The sequence below is a fragment of the Vanacampus margaritifer genome, chromosome 2 (assembly GCF_051991255.1).
Source record: "Vanacampus margaritifer isolate UIUO_Vmar chromosome 2, RoL_Vmar_1.0, whole genome shotgun sequence".
In the NCBI taxonomy this organism is placed as follows: Eukaryota; Metazoa; Chordata; class Actinopteri; order Syngnathiformes; family Syngnathidae; genus Vanacampus; species Vanacampus margaritifer.
In genome coordinates this window covers 44,513,374-44,527,218 of record NC_135433.1, presented here as the reverse complement: position 1 = coordinate 44,527,218, position 13,845 = coordinate 44,513,374, and the positions used below count along the sequence as shown (strand labels likewise).

The 13,845-nt window shown below is 40.4% G+C and overlaps 1 pseudogene across 1 annotated transcript in view; it reads left to right on the top strand.

Annotated features, from left to right (window-relative positions):
- Positions 1–201: 201 nt before the first annotated feature.
- LOC144043780 (solute carrier family 22 member 23-like) overlaps positions 202–13,845 on the top strand; it is a 48,559-nt pseudogene continuing 34,915 nt past the window's right edge. Inside the window, exon 1 of the transcript XR_013291161.1 lies at positions 202–1,038. The product of XR_013291161.1 is annotated as a solute carrier family 22 member 23-like (transcript). The remainder of the gene's footprint in view (positions 1,039–13,845) is intronic.

The window sequence follows — 13,845 nt, the reverse complement described above, 5'->3', positions numbered from 1 at the left end:
TTTATAATGGCCGTCAGTTAGCCTATACCTAATACTAAATGAGTGCGTTTGTCGTTTGGTCTTAAACATTAAATTGTCATTATTTGGATTATATTTGATGGTCATGAATATGCATAAAGTATGCCAAGTGGATTTCGTTGATTGAAAGAGGACGTCCCTAGTTTGCGGCCATGTTAGGTAAGTCCGCCTCCACGCGCGGCTTTATGCTCAGGTGTGTAACTAGCCTCTCACTTCCGGGAGCTCAACTGCCTCGGACCACCGGCACCGACACAATGGACCGCACGACGGGAAGTAAGGTCGTTGTGTAGTTCGCGGACCGCAACGTGTGCGTCGGCGATACAGTCGCGGCAGAGGAAAAAGTGTTTCCTGATAACAGAAAAGTCTTCCTTCCAGTCTACTTGGTGTGGCTCCCCCGCCGGAGCTGAGCGCATTGACGCATTGTGGAGTCGACAGGGTGGGGGGAGAGGAGGGGGAGGAGGAGGCGGCGGAGAAGGAGGGGGTGGTGTTCGTAGTGGTGGTGGTGGAGGGGGCGCGCACTGCAACCCCTCCTTCCCGAACACAACCGAGGAGGCATCTACCGGCGGAAGCGCGATGGCCGACACCGACGACCATCAACCGGAGAACGGCTTCGTGTCCCCCGAGAGCACGTCGTCGACGCCGGGTCCTCTGACGCGCATCGACGGCTCGGTCCTGCCTTTTCTCGGCGGCTTCGGGAAGTACCAGAAACAGCTGATCCTGCTCACATGGATCCCAGCGCTCTTCATCGGATTCAGTCAATACTCGGACAATTTCCTCCTCGCCCAGCCGAACAACACATGCATCCGGCCCTTGTCGAACGCCACCGTTTCCAGGTCCACCACCGCGACCGCCGCCACGACGACCAGCGGCAGCAACGTGACGTGGGCCGGCTCCTGGGCGTCGGGTGGCCCCCAGAACGAGAGCGGGCGGACTCTTGGCGTCTACAACGACACGGAGTGCATGTGCAACGCGTGGACCTTTGAGCTGCACACCGGCCTTGTGCAGAATGTTGTCACTAAGGTAAGCTGTTGTCTTATGTACATATTCATTCATTCATTCATTCATTCATTCTACACCAGAGGGAGGGGCAGGGGGATCCCCGTGGTGGGTTCTGTGCCAGACCACCTGCTTCATTTTTTGTTTTGTTCACCGAGTGCCCCCCCTAGCGTGTCATTACTCCTGTTTTTACCCTCACCATGTCTATTCTGTCCTCTGACATTTGTTAGTCAAACCCTTGGTGTCACCTTAACTGACAGAACCAGTGGAATTTGCCGGTAATAGACAGGAGCCGTTCGATTTGGGGCAAAGGTCTTTAGTACGCACGCTCTGGAATAATGCAACTCCTGACCAAACATCGCCCTCCCACCTCTGCCCACCGGCTGCCCCCGTGACCAAACAACATATTCCTACACGGCTCATTCTGGGGGGTTGCTTTTTTTCATGTGGCGTCATGTTGTTGATGGAATAAACTAGCATCGCTGTAATTTTCTCGTATCTGCACACCAATTAAAAACCTGGCCTATTTGTGTGTAAAATGACCATGATTGGATAACGTAATCAAATCTTCAACACGCGCCCGACAAGGAGAATCAATGGAGATGAAAGTGCAATTTGATTAGCTCGCAGCTGCTGGCAGACAAGAGGAACGTATCCAGATTCTGCAAATGAATGCCGGTTGAGTTTTGCGGGCTTATCAGCACACACGCAGTCTGATGTTAAGACAAGCTTTGAAGCGTCTCGGCACTAATGGTGGTTGGGGCAGCCTGGGTTTGTGTTCACTACTGTGCCAACAGCCCATCTGCTTATCTCCAATAATGTCCGATTTAAATAAAGCAAGCAAACCGCAGCGATCCAGGACGAAAGTAGGCAGGAGTTGATTAAATCTTCTGGTCAGAATGATTGATTTATTTATAACGTAGGAGTTGTTTTATGCCTTAAACAAAACTTATTGTTTCTTCATATAACCAATTTTTAAAATGTGAAGGACCACCATAAATCTGTTCTGACTGCCCCTCATACATGGTGTCCTTAAAGTGTGGTGGGCCGGCCTCTTTTGGGGCGGATGCTGTGCTTTTGAATGATTATTTTCCTACATTTTACCACAAGAGACTGACCCATATTTTACCAGTCCATGAAGCCATTTAGAATATAGATAGCAAACTGAAACATCAATAAACTAAACTAACTAAATGTTTGGCAAAAGTCGGGCTGAGCTGGTGGGCCTAAGTCAGTGGTGGGCAAACTCGGCGATCTTGCAGGTTTTGGAGGTTTCCCTGCTGATTCCAATCAACAGGATCGTTACCAAGCTTATGCAGACCTTGCTGATGAGCTGATCATATATCAGTCATAAGTCAAAATGCCAGGGCCAATTTTATTTTATATATATATATATATATATACATGTATATATATATATTTTTTTGTCAGTCCAAATTTTATTTGTCGTGTGAAGTACATCAACCTTTGCATCACAATTATTTGTTGTTATTCCAATTGAAAATACACTTTTCGTCCCGAGTCTCCTTCCCCCTCTTTTCGTGGTACCAATATTGACATGTGAGAGGCAGCGTGGTGCCAAAAATCGCAAAGAAGATAGTAGAAGAAGAAATAGAAGAGGCTAGGTAAATTGTTAGCTTACCTGGTAACTACATCTGATTTGCAAACTCGGAGTCTGGAATTGACTGCTTGATTGTGATGGCCAATATCGGAGATTTTGAATATATATCGATATAATTAGATACTGTTTGTTACCTCGAGAGTCTAAGAAGAAAAAAAAAACACCCTACAGTGGATAATCTTGGGTTGATATTTTGAGACGTCTGACGATCAAAAAGGAGACAAAATGCCCACACTTAAGTTAGTTTACCAAGTTCTGAAATATCTTGCGAGTAATCGTGTGGATCCACGCCGTGTTTGATTCTTGCAATATTAAACACCAGCTCATCCTCTCATGCTGGTGTCACCCTTGCACATTCTGTATTTGTGTTGCCTTTGCATACACAATGAGAATGTCATGTTGGTGCCACTGCATGCTTGAATGGTCACGAAGAGCCTCAACCATGCATGTCAACCTTGTAACAAGGTCATCATGGGGAGAGATTAAATCAGTAGCAGCACCGACCTTGTACTGTATGTATGCTTTCTATGCATTTTACGACACCACTCTGGTCATATTGCACTTTCCTTGCTAGCCAGAATTTCTGGAGCACGATCACGTGTGCCTGTTGATAAAAGAGACATGTAGCATTTATACGAGGTATATTGGTAAATGGTACAGCGTACTTGTGTATGCCAGCCAACATCACTGGCCTGTTTGAATTACATTTGACTGGAAGTGAGCAGGAACAGGTACCCTAAGAAAATTGCCAGAGAAAGCACAAGAATTATGAGACTAGTTTGTGTCAAATTCTTGTTCCTGGTCATGTCATGCAACTTTGCTGTGTAACTTCTTGTTGCTAGGCAAAATTTGTGCAGCAATAATTGTTACCCATCGGAGGAAATAAATGTAACATGCAAGCCTACCTACGACAGTTGTCTAGGTAACAGCGGACAGATGGTTAGGAGGAATATGAAAATTAAGCAAAGTACCCGGGGGGAAAAAAAAAAATCTGTGGAGTTTTCATTTATGCCCTGGCCTAACAAACTACACACAGACGCACACACCAAAAGACACATGGCAGTTTTGCCACCTGGGCTACTTGACAAAGTCAGCAGGAACAGGACCAGTAAATGCATCTTCCCCAGATAAGTCTTTCGTCTGCATATTTATTTCACAATAAAACCCATGAGAATGACGCTTTGGCTGCTTCGTCTTCTGCGTAGAGTGCGGCCCCTCTAAAGCGAGGAGCCTCTCTCTCCCACTTGCGCCCCACCTTGTGTGCGTGGCCACATGTTCACGTCTCCAAGTAGATAAAATAGGATGTGGCACAGCAGCAGGAACTGATGACTCTGCATTTGTGCCTGTGTTTGAACTGCGTGGTCACAATTGGGTTCGGCTATCCGTGACACTGTGTAAGTAAGGCAAGTGTCAACACTGGCCTCGCACACGCATACGCACTCGCGCCCCATGTGACTGGACCCTTATGATCATGTGTGAACAACTACAGGCCACACTGTGCTAACTCTTCAGCTGGGAGAAAATTGGCTTGAAACCTTCAGGCAGTTAAGTGCTGAAATGACATCATTCAAACAGAATTCAGTTTATTTATTTATTCATTTAAAAGGAAAAAAATGAAAGGGGCGGAAAGTCATACTTAGATCGGCCCCTTATTAACACAAAATGGATGACAGTTAAAGTCAAGGCACAAATAACAGTTTTACAAAACAATAAAATAATTCAAAATCATAAATTCTTGCTATGTAGCAATATCATATTTTCGTCAGTTAATTGCGCTTTTACACACTTCTTGAAAATACAAAAGGACTGAGACAGTTTAATTACACAGTCAAGATTGTTCCACAGACTGACATAATGCATATTTCCTTTTGTTTTGTTCTATATTCCGTTCTAGAAGAAAATTCAGTTCCTCTATTTAAATCAATTTGTTTGGTAAAATTTGGTGACGATCTTTAAGTCAATCATTTTGTGAGTGATTCGTTCTTTGAAGCATTAAAGAGGAAGTCAACCATAAACATTTCTTGACAATAATATATGTGACCTCACTATAGTCTAAACATGACATTCTGATTAATATTACATTTGTGGAATATGAGTTTTGAAGCAAAATCCACCCGTTTTTATCAATCTCAGGGGGCGGCCATTTTGCCACTTGTTGTCGACTGAAGATGACATCAATGTTGCTCAGGCCCTCAGGCAATGACCAATCACAGCTCACCTGTTTTATGAAGCTGAGCTGTGATTGGTTGTTACTTGATACCCGAGTGAGCAACATTGATGTCATCTTTAGCCGACAGCAAGTGACAAAATGGCCGCCTCCTGAGATGGATGATAACGGCTGGATTTTGCTTCATAACTCATATTCAACTAACACAATATTAGGAAGAATACCATATTTAGACTAGCGGGGCTGCGTAGAACATATTGTCACAAAAAATAATTGGGTTGACTTTCCTTTTAGAATACGCAACGTTAGCTTACCCTGTTGCTGTTCCAGTCCACTCTCCTCGTTGCTGCAGAGGTCGGTTCTCTCGCTGTCCGCAGACTGTTGTTCAATAAAATAGATGCGGCTCCTTACTGAGAAGGATGCAAAGGATATCATCGGTCTCCTCCAAATTGTTTGCGTTGTTCATTCTGACTGATGCCTTTTAATGCTGTGTTTTTTGCAGTATCTTGCTATACTATTTGAATATGGAAAACAGACTCCCCTTATTTGAACTGTGTGACATTTAAAAATGGTGTGTTTGTGACAATAGAAGTTTACAAATGGCACGGAATAAAGTAGTTTGTTCGCCATGCTCACTGTTTTAATTTAATTGTTTTATGTTATTGGCCCATATGTGTTGTTCATACAAATATTTAAATGTTATGACTTTACTATTATGTGATGTCACGGATGTAGAAACGGACCTCCTCCGCCATCTTATGTAGGACACCACCCAAATGTGATTAAGGTTTATCCCAACAATGTCCTTGACCATGTTGTGTTGAATTGTCAAATGTTATTTGAAATGCATAGCTTTATTCCTTTGGTGGCTTTACCGCTGGACGTACTTGCCATGTTACATGAACACCGCTTGCTATGTTTAAGTTCCTTCCTCACTGGCACTGAAAGTAGCATTTACAAGAGGTGGCAAAGGATCCAAAGTGGTTCACGTGGAGGCCCGCTCTAATTGAGTCAAAGCCATCCTCAGGGTCCATCTTAATTGGACTCAGCCTCTGAAATGAGAATGTATCATTACTCTCGCGTGCAACCGACCTTTCTCGGCTCACAGTTGGTTTCTAAAACATTAGAGCGAGACCCAAGAGCATCGCAGGTCCGACTACGGTGTGGGTGGGTGTGATAAGGGAGACCGTTACAAAAAAAGCAGCCGAGGCCTCAGATGTGAAAGATGATACTGTAGGATGAACACCCATGACGTGAGGAGGGCCTCACTGCACTAGTCTGTGTCCATTATATTCTGTTTAGCCAGCTGCTCAACCCCCCCACCCCCCACCCCCCCCTCCTGCTGATCAGTGTGGGACACTTTGAAACACACTCAGCTGTCAAAAGGAGGTGACCCCCGCCCACTCACCCAACCACCCACCAGCGCAGCCACTCAGAGCGCACACATGAGCGTCACCCGGCAGCGTCAACGGGGAACATTTGGAGAGGCGGGGTTACATTGCATCACGCATCGCTACAGTTTGGCGCTTGGGGTGGGATACATCAATATCACAATTTGTAATTGCCACATCATTGCAACGCTTGTTTGTTTCATTTCAGGATACACGACCAGTAATGAGAACTATACATGCTTACTGTTTGCTAGCTATGTAGATGAGCCAATTTTAAATGTGAGATACCCAACCCAAAAATAGACATGCATACTTTTTAGGGGTGTGAATTGCCTAGTACCTAGCGATTCGAGTCGTATCACGATTCTATTCGATACCGATACGAATCTATAAATTGATTATTGCAATTTTAATTAAAAAAAAAACAAACATTTAAACTCAAATTTAGAAAATACAACTCAGTAAACTTGTACATGTACAATGTAAGATTTGTATGAGAATGTATTTATTTATCTGAAAATTCGGGCTTATAACTGAGCCACTGCATTTAACAAACAGGTTGCAGTCTGTTTCATGTTTGAACAGCACTGAAATAAAATGTTAAGGCTTAATGTTCCATTAATATAACATTCTTCCATGCTTAATGTGTGAATCCAAATCCTAAATAAGACGTTTGTTTGAATATTCCCATAAAAAAATTATGTTTAAAAATCGATTCGGCCGCATATCGAATCGATTCGAGAATTGCGCTCTGTAATATCACGATATATTGCAGAATCGATTTTTTTCTAACACCTCTAATACTTTTACTGTCCTTATATTGTGTAGTGTACTTGAGCTGACCAACATAGCAAATGACACACCTAAACGTATTGCCTCACCTTCCCCAGTATGTATTCGCAATAACATATTTTGTTTCTTTCCTGGTGGGCTGACTTAAAGTTGGCAGGGCAAAAGGGATAGTTCGGGATTTTTGACCTGAATCTGTATGGCACCGTCATCTACAGTGGTTTACAATCAGCACTGACTTACCGCTGACAGCGTCCTGTGACCCGAGATCTGGTCCGGTTTTGGTCAAGACGAAAGTAGTCCGGCTAGGTGGCTGGGGTCACGGAAATAAAGCGTTTTCTTCAAAAAACAAAGTGTGTTCAAAAGAGTGATACATTTGCATCACAAAACCGCAAATTAGAAAAAAGTCAGACTCCATTACCGCTGGGCACTATTTTTCTGTTCGTATCACTGCACGGCACACTGCAAAAACGAACCAAATCTCGGGTGACAGGACGCTGTTAGCGGTAAGTCAGTGTTGATGCACACCACTGTAGGTAACGATGCCATACAGATCCATGTAAAAAATCCCGAACTATTACTTTAAGGTTAAAAAAAAAAAGTTTGGGAAGGACAAGACTAGAGCTCCTTTTTTTTGCATGTACCTTTTATATTGTAGTGCTATCCCTATAGAATCTTTCTAAAATTGATTATCCTATCAATTATTCCAATGATTAATCATTAACCCCCCGCCCCCATTTTTTTTGTTGTTAATCCACTAAGATTGGATTTAAGTAAAATTTAGTATATATAAGTACTCATAATGTATTATCTTCTACACATATGCAAACACCAACAACATTAGCCTATGCTAAATGGTTAGTAATCGTGATTAGCATCAGCGCGCTAGCTATTAACACTTAAGGTAAACAAACACTAACTACCATTTAGTTCCCACATACATCATTATATCCACATGAAATAGCGTCTTAAAAGTCACTTACAGACGATGCTTCAACATTATTCCATGAGGGTAGACTAGAGCTAGCTGTTAGCTACATGAGGTCAATAACTTCCTGTTCCTGTCTTCTTCTGGGGAAGTTTAGTGCAGGAGTACCCTTTACTGGTTAAGCGATGAACACCTAAAACCGAGTGGGAAGTTATATTTTGGAATAACAAGTACAGCCCAAGTGCTTTTTTGGATGTTCAGAATTTCCTTTCCTGTGTTTTAGGGAAGCTCAATGTGCTGTAAGTCAACTTTTTTTCCCCCCACAGGCCTAGTATCTTGTCAAAAGAGGTGAAGGCTACCAAAACAACTATACTGCGTCCCTATTTGCTTCTCTACGTTGAACTACTAACCTAGTGTTATTGCCACTGCCGGGCTGGACACACTGCAGATTGCTGATTGGTTGATAGAGAACCCTCTAGTCCTTGTGACCGCAGGAATGGAATGAGGAGAAGACAAAAGGCGCTATGTCTGAAACAAAGCTTGTCTTCTTGTTGTAATAAACATCATCCGCATGGCAAGAAGAAAGAACATGCCATGCTCCTCTTCTTTTGTTGAATTCATTGTTTGTACACTGTCACGCTGCTGTGAAGTCGTGAAGTCAGATTGGGGTTTGCCATGACAAACTGTACCGTGGTAAACTTAACTGAACTATATGGCACGGTGAAAAATAGTTTTTGTCTTTTTGCGTATTGATTATGAAGGACGGTGGTGTAGTGGTTAGCATGACTGCCTCACAGTTAAGATGACTCTTAATTGTCTATAGTTGTATGAGTGAATGGTCGTTTGTTATGTGCCCTGTTATTGTCTGGCGACCAGTCCAGGGTATAGCCCGTCTTTTGCTTGAAAGTTACCTGTGATATACTCCATCTAATGAGGACAAGCGCAATCAAAAATGGATGGATGGATTAATTTCTAGCTTTTGTTTATGCCACATTAGTTGGGTAGAATTTTGTGTCAAACTGTCATAGTAAGTTAACAACTCAAATTGCAGTAGAGAAATAAGCTGTCTTTTATATTAATTCATGGTTCATTTGCCTTTATTTTTGCCTAACTTATAAAACCAAAACATTTACTGTTTAATAAATTACATACATGTTGTTTGTAGTACAGATGAATTTATTCCTTGAAAAATATATTAGAAAAGGACCTTGAAGAATGTCAAATTACGTCAAATCAATCTATTAAATTACAATATTAATTAGGGATGCACGATAATATCGGTGGCCGATAATTATCAGCAATTATCGATTAATTTGACGTCAAACAGATAAACCATTAATGAAGAAATCCGCCGATAATTATCGGCAATTATCAACCACTTTCGACATCCTACAGATAAACCAGATAATAAAGAAATGTTTGCATTTTTTAAACATGGCTGTTTTGTTTTGGCAAACTCAAAATAAGTTACTATTTTTCTTTGAAGCAGACATATCAATAAAATTTAGCTTCATGGCGCTTTACACAATGTCTACATGCATTTGTCCATGTTAGCATTATAGTGGGACTCAAAAGTATATTTGTATTCATGTTAAATTTGCAAACAATTATCTGCTGACTTATCGGTTATCGGCACTTTCTAAATGATTGGTTTATCCGTATCGGTTGAAAATAGCATTATCGTGTATCCCTAATATTAATTATTATTATATGTGTATGGGGAGAGTGGGGATTTACATTTACATCATTTTTCAAAATAGTTCAGCCTTACGTGCATGTTAGTTTCACTGAAGCCTTAAAATTGTCCATTGGTGTGAATGTGAATGTTTGTTTGTGTCCTGTGATTGACTGGCGACCAGTCCAGGGTGTCCATTGCCTTTCCCATCACTGGTTAGGCTCCAGCTCAACCGTGAGCCTGTTTGCTAAGAAATGTTAAAGAAAATAATTGGATAGATCGTGCAGGTAATGAAGTGACCAATGACCAACAAAGTTTTTTTTTTTTAATCACTGCAGCAGTGCTATGCAAGCAAAATGAAGCACAAATTCTCATCCACTTGTTAGCGTTCCTTTTTGACTTGATATTGTCTTTAACCCCCACTCTGTACGCCCACCACTTCACAGTATTTTCCACCCATGGGTGAGGTAAAACTTGGAAGGTTCTGATTATCACTGTTGCTAGGCAGTAACTATGCAGCAGCCTCTCTCCTTCTCTCTCTTGCGCTCTTTATATTATCTTTTTCCGTGTGCTTGTTTCTACCTTCTCTTCTCCTCAAACTGTTTTCTTCTTGCGATTCATTCGTTTTATCTACGCGTTCCTCTTCTTGTTAAAATCTTCTGCTCACATGTGCTGCATTATATTACATTGTATTATTATGATTCTTTCAGCCTTTGTGACTTGTTCTAGTGTTTCTTGCCCCCCCCCCCCCCCTCCACACCCTTTGAACCACCCCACCCACGACTTTAAAGTTCAGCAGGTTCAGAAACGAGCCGCTCCAATTGCAAAGCACTGACTGATCATTGATGTGCTCTTTTATTATGACTTTGATCATTTATTCATCATGGCCGTTTTTCTGCTTCGTGTCACGTGCCAATGTTTTAGATACAAGTGAGCTTCTGATACGCTGCTGCTGGAGTGAAGTGAAACCTAAATGAATCAAAATGTGGGCCGTCGAGCCACCGTGGCCGATGAACTTTCCAAATGAGAGCATTCGCAAAGACCTGCTGTAGGCCATAACTCACTTTCAAATGCTCACACGCAGACGAACTGGCCAACCCAATACCACATCCAGATGTCAATTATTAGGCCACACCCTTTAAAAGCGAATTTCAACCCAGGAAAACTACAGTGCATACAGTAATAATGATACTTTCTAAAACACATTTTGTCTATATAATATTTTGTATTATTTTCTCTATAGGCAATACAGTGATAATTATTTGTATTAAAAAAGTCATAAAACATTTGGTTTGCTTCGTTGGTGGTCCGCAAACATTTAACAACAATATTTTAAGTAATATTTTAGTAGTAGTAAATAAAAAGATAATTAAAATGCTGTTAATATTAAGATGTAAATAGTCATACTGCAGCAAGTGTCAAAAGTTAACCACTATTGATATGATATGGGAACAAAAAGTCTTAACTGAAACAATGATTTAAAAAGATACTTGACTCATTGAGCCATTTTCAGCAGTAAGAAGATAATATTTTGCCTAAAATTTATGTGATTACTTCATAATTGTTATGAAAAATGTATACCTTTAAAAACTAACTGCCCTGTTTTCTGGGTTTGGTCAGCAAACTGAGCCATGATTGGTCGTTAGTTACCTACTTCCTCAGCACAGGTGAGTGTGATGTCATCTTCAGTCGACAGCAAGTGGAAAAATTAGTTTTTTAAGTTATTAGTCGTACATGAAAAATGATAAAGTTCTCAAATTTATTATAGACAAAATATTATCATCTTACTGTTGAAAATAGCTCAATGAGTCGAGTATCCCTTAAATACAACTACTGTATTAAAATGACAGATGTGTTTTAAGCAGCTCATTATTTTTCTCTGTCAGAATTAGTGATAGACCGATATGTTTTTTCCAGGGCTGATACTGATACCGATTATTAGTAAAGGAGCCCGATAACCAATATTTCAAGGTGATATTCAGTTGCAGTAAAATAGAACATTTTAGCATTCAAACCTAAAAATAATAGACAGTTTTGTTTAAAAATTACGGAAGCGTATTGCATTCACTTGAAAAAAAAAGTCCGGTTTTTCTGACAAATTTTTTGGGGTAGCTTTGTTTTTTGGAGTAATTTTTTTTTTCTGTTTAAAAATGTTCCTCTGTTTTTCTGAGTCATTTACCCCTGATTTATAAAATAATTATTTTTCTGTTTTTCTGAATATTTTGTGTTCAGTTTTTCTGAGTATTTTTTTAAAAGGGGTTTTCCCCTCAGAGATTAGAGAATAAACCACAATACAATATTACACATTCATTCCTTTGAGAGCCAGTAAGTAAGCATGACCATCTTATTGCATATGGAGGTATGCGGGAAAGTGTCCGCTATTAGCGAGTCTGCAACAAGTCACTTGGAGTTCAGGGGTAAAAAAAATAAAATAAAATAACATTTTTTTTTCAGTTTTTTTGAATATTTTTTTCCAGCCTGTTTTTTTGAATAATTTTTTTGGATTATTTTTTTCCTGTTTTTTGGAATATTTTTTTCAGCCTGTTTTTCGGAATATTTTTTGACAGAACAAAATATTCAGTAAAACAGAAAATAATATTCAGAAAAAAAGAAAATTTAAATAAAATACTCAAAAAATCCAAAGCTCAAGCTCAAGTTGTTTGCAATACGCTTCCGTAAAAAATTAACCCCAAAAAAAATAAAAATAAAAAGTGTATGAAGTTCCCAGTGTCAGCATCATCTTTTATTAAATGGAAATTAAAATAAATCCATAAATGAAAAGTCCCCTGTCTCACTGAGCAACAAATCCCTGCAAAATTGTGAACGTAGCTAATTTGGGGTTTTCGTCAGGCTTCCTAAAAGATTTCAAAAGGTCATCACAGACAGTGAAAAATTGTTTGAAATGTCTTTATGACAAGTAAAGACTGTCTGTAAACATCTTACAAATCTTGATGAAAAGCCTAAATTCGCTATGTTCGCAAGCATTCACCGCTCGGTGAGATACCAGCTTTATCGGCCTTCCGATTTGTAAAAAAAAAAAAAAAAAAAAAAAAAAGGCCCAGCCGATAATCGGTCTATCCCTATGCAAGTACAAGTAAGTTAACAAAAAAAAACAACAATCAATCAAGTAACTGCATGCTTAGTGAGGCTAGTCCAACTCTCGTTTGTCCCAAGTTCTTCTCTCACTACCTACTTTGTTGCCAATCAAAAATCAAATTGCATGCTCCGATGCTCACTGAATTAAGGTGTCCAGCATACGGGGGGGGGGGGGGGGCATTTGACCTTCCGTAGTAGTTTATTCGCCAGATCACACCTCATCACAACAACACTCTGTTAGCCCCGATTCAAAAACATTTATTCACACAGTAAAGGGCTCAATTGAGCAGCATGAATCCACGTTATGTGTATGACATAACCATTGTTCCACTGCAGTCGCAGTCATTTAAGAGAAGTCAGCAGACGCTTCCAGGATTTTGACGGATTTTCTTTCTCCCCTCCCCGCTTTGCCGCCTCTTCACGCTTCGCATTTCTGTCGGCTAATAGGTTTATAAACGCGTCTCGCCCAACTCTGCACACTGCCTTCTATTCATTATTCTCTAATGAGCAACACAATAGCAAAGCAACAGAACACAGGGATAATGGGCTGCATAGCGGACACGCCGCGCATGATGGGACTTGGACTAAACCGGATTGTTTGGAATTTTTGCTGAGAGTCTATCCATATTCATAGAGTAGGATCTTTAAAGGAAGAATCTCTACGTGCGACTGTACGGACGTTTGATTGACTTTCAGAAATTTTCCATTTCTTCCTTTATTGGCTGTGCAAGCACTGTTTTAAGCAACATTTTATTATTGGCATACAATAATTATCAAAAGCGAACCAACCAAATATTGATCCATTAAAGCAGTAAGACACTCTCTTAAGTCCAATGGATGATGAGGTGTAATGCTGTGCATCACCCGACTGAGGTAATTTAATATCTTGATCATGATTGTAGGCCTATATCCCACTACAGTGTTTTTCCTTGGAATTACATATTGTCCATTTTCTCTTAGCTTTTGTCCATTTAGTAACAAAACAAATGTTATATCGAAAGAACGATAAGTATTTTAACTGCCTTGCACTTTAACATACCCAGTCAGTCAGATGTAATACAAAAAAAAAATATATATATATAATTCCAGCAGCATTTAAACAGCCTTAAGATGACAGTCGATGTTGTGGTTTCTAAACAGAAAACATTTAAGCTGTTGATATTT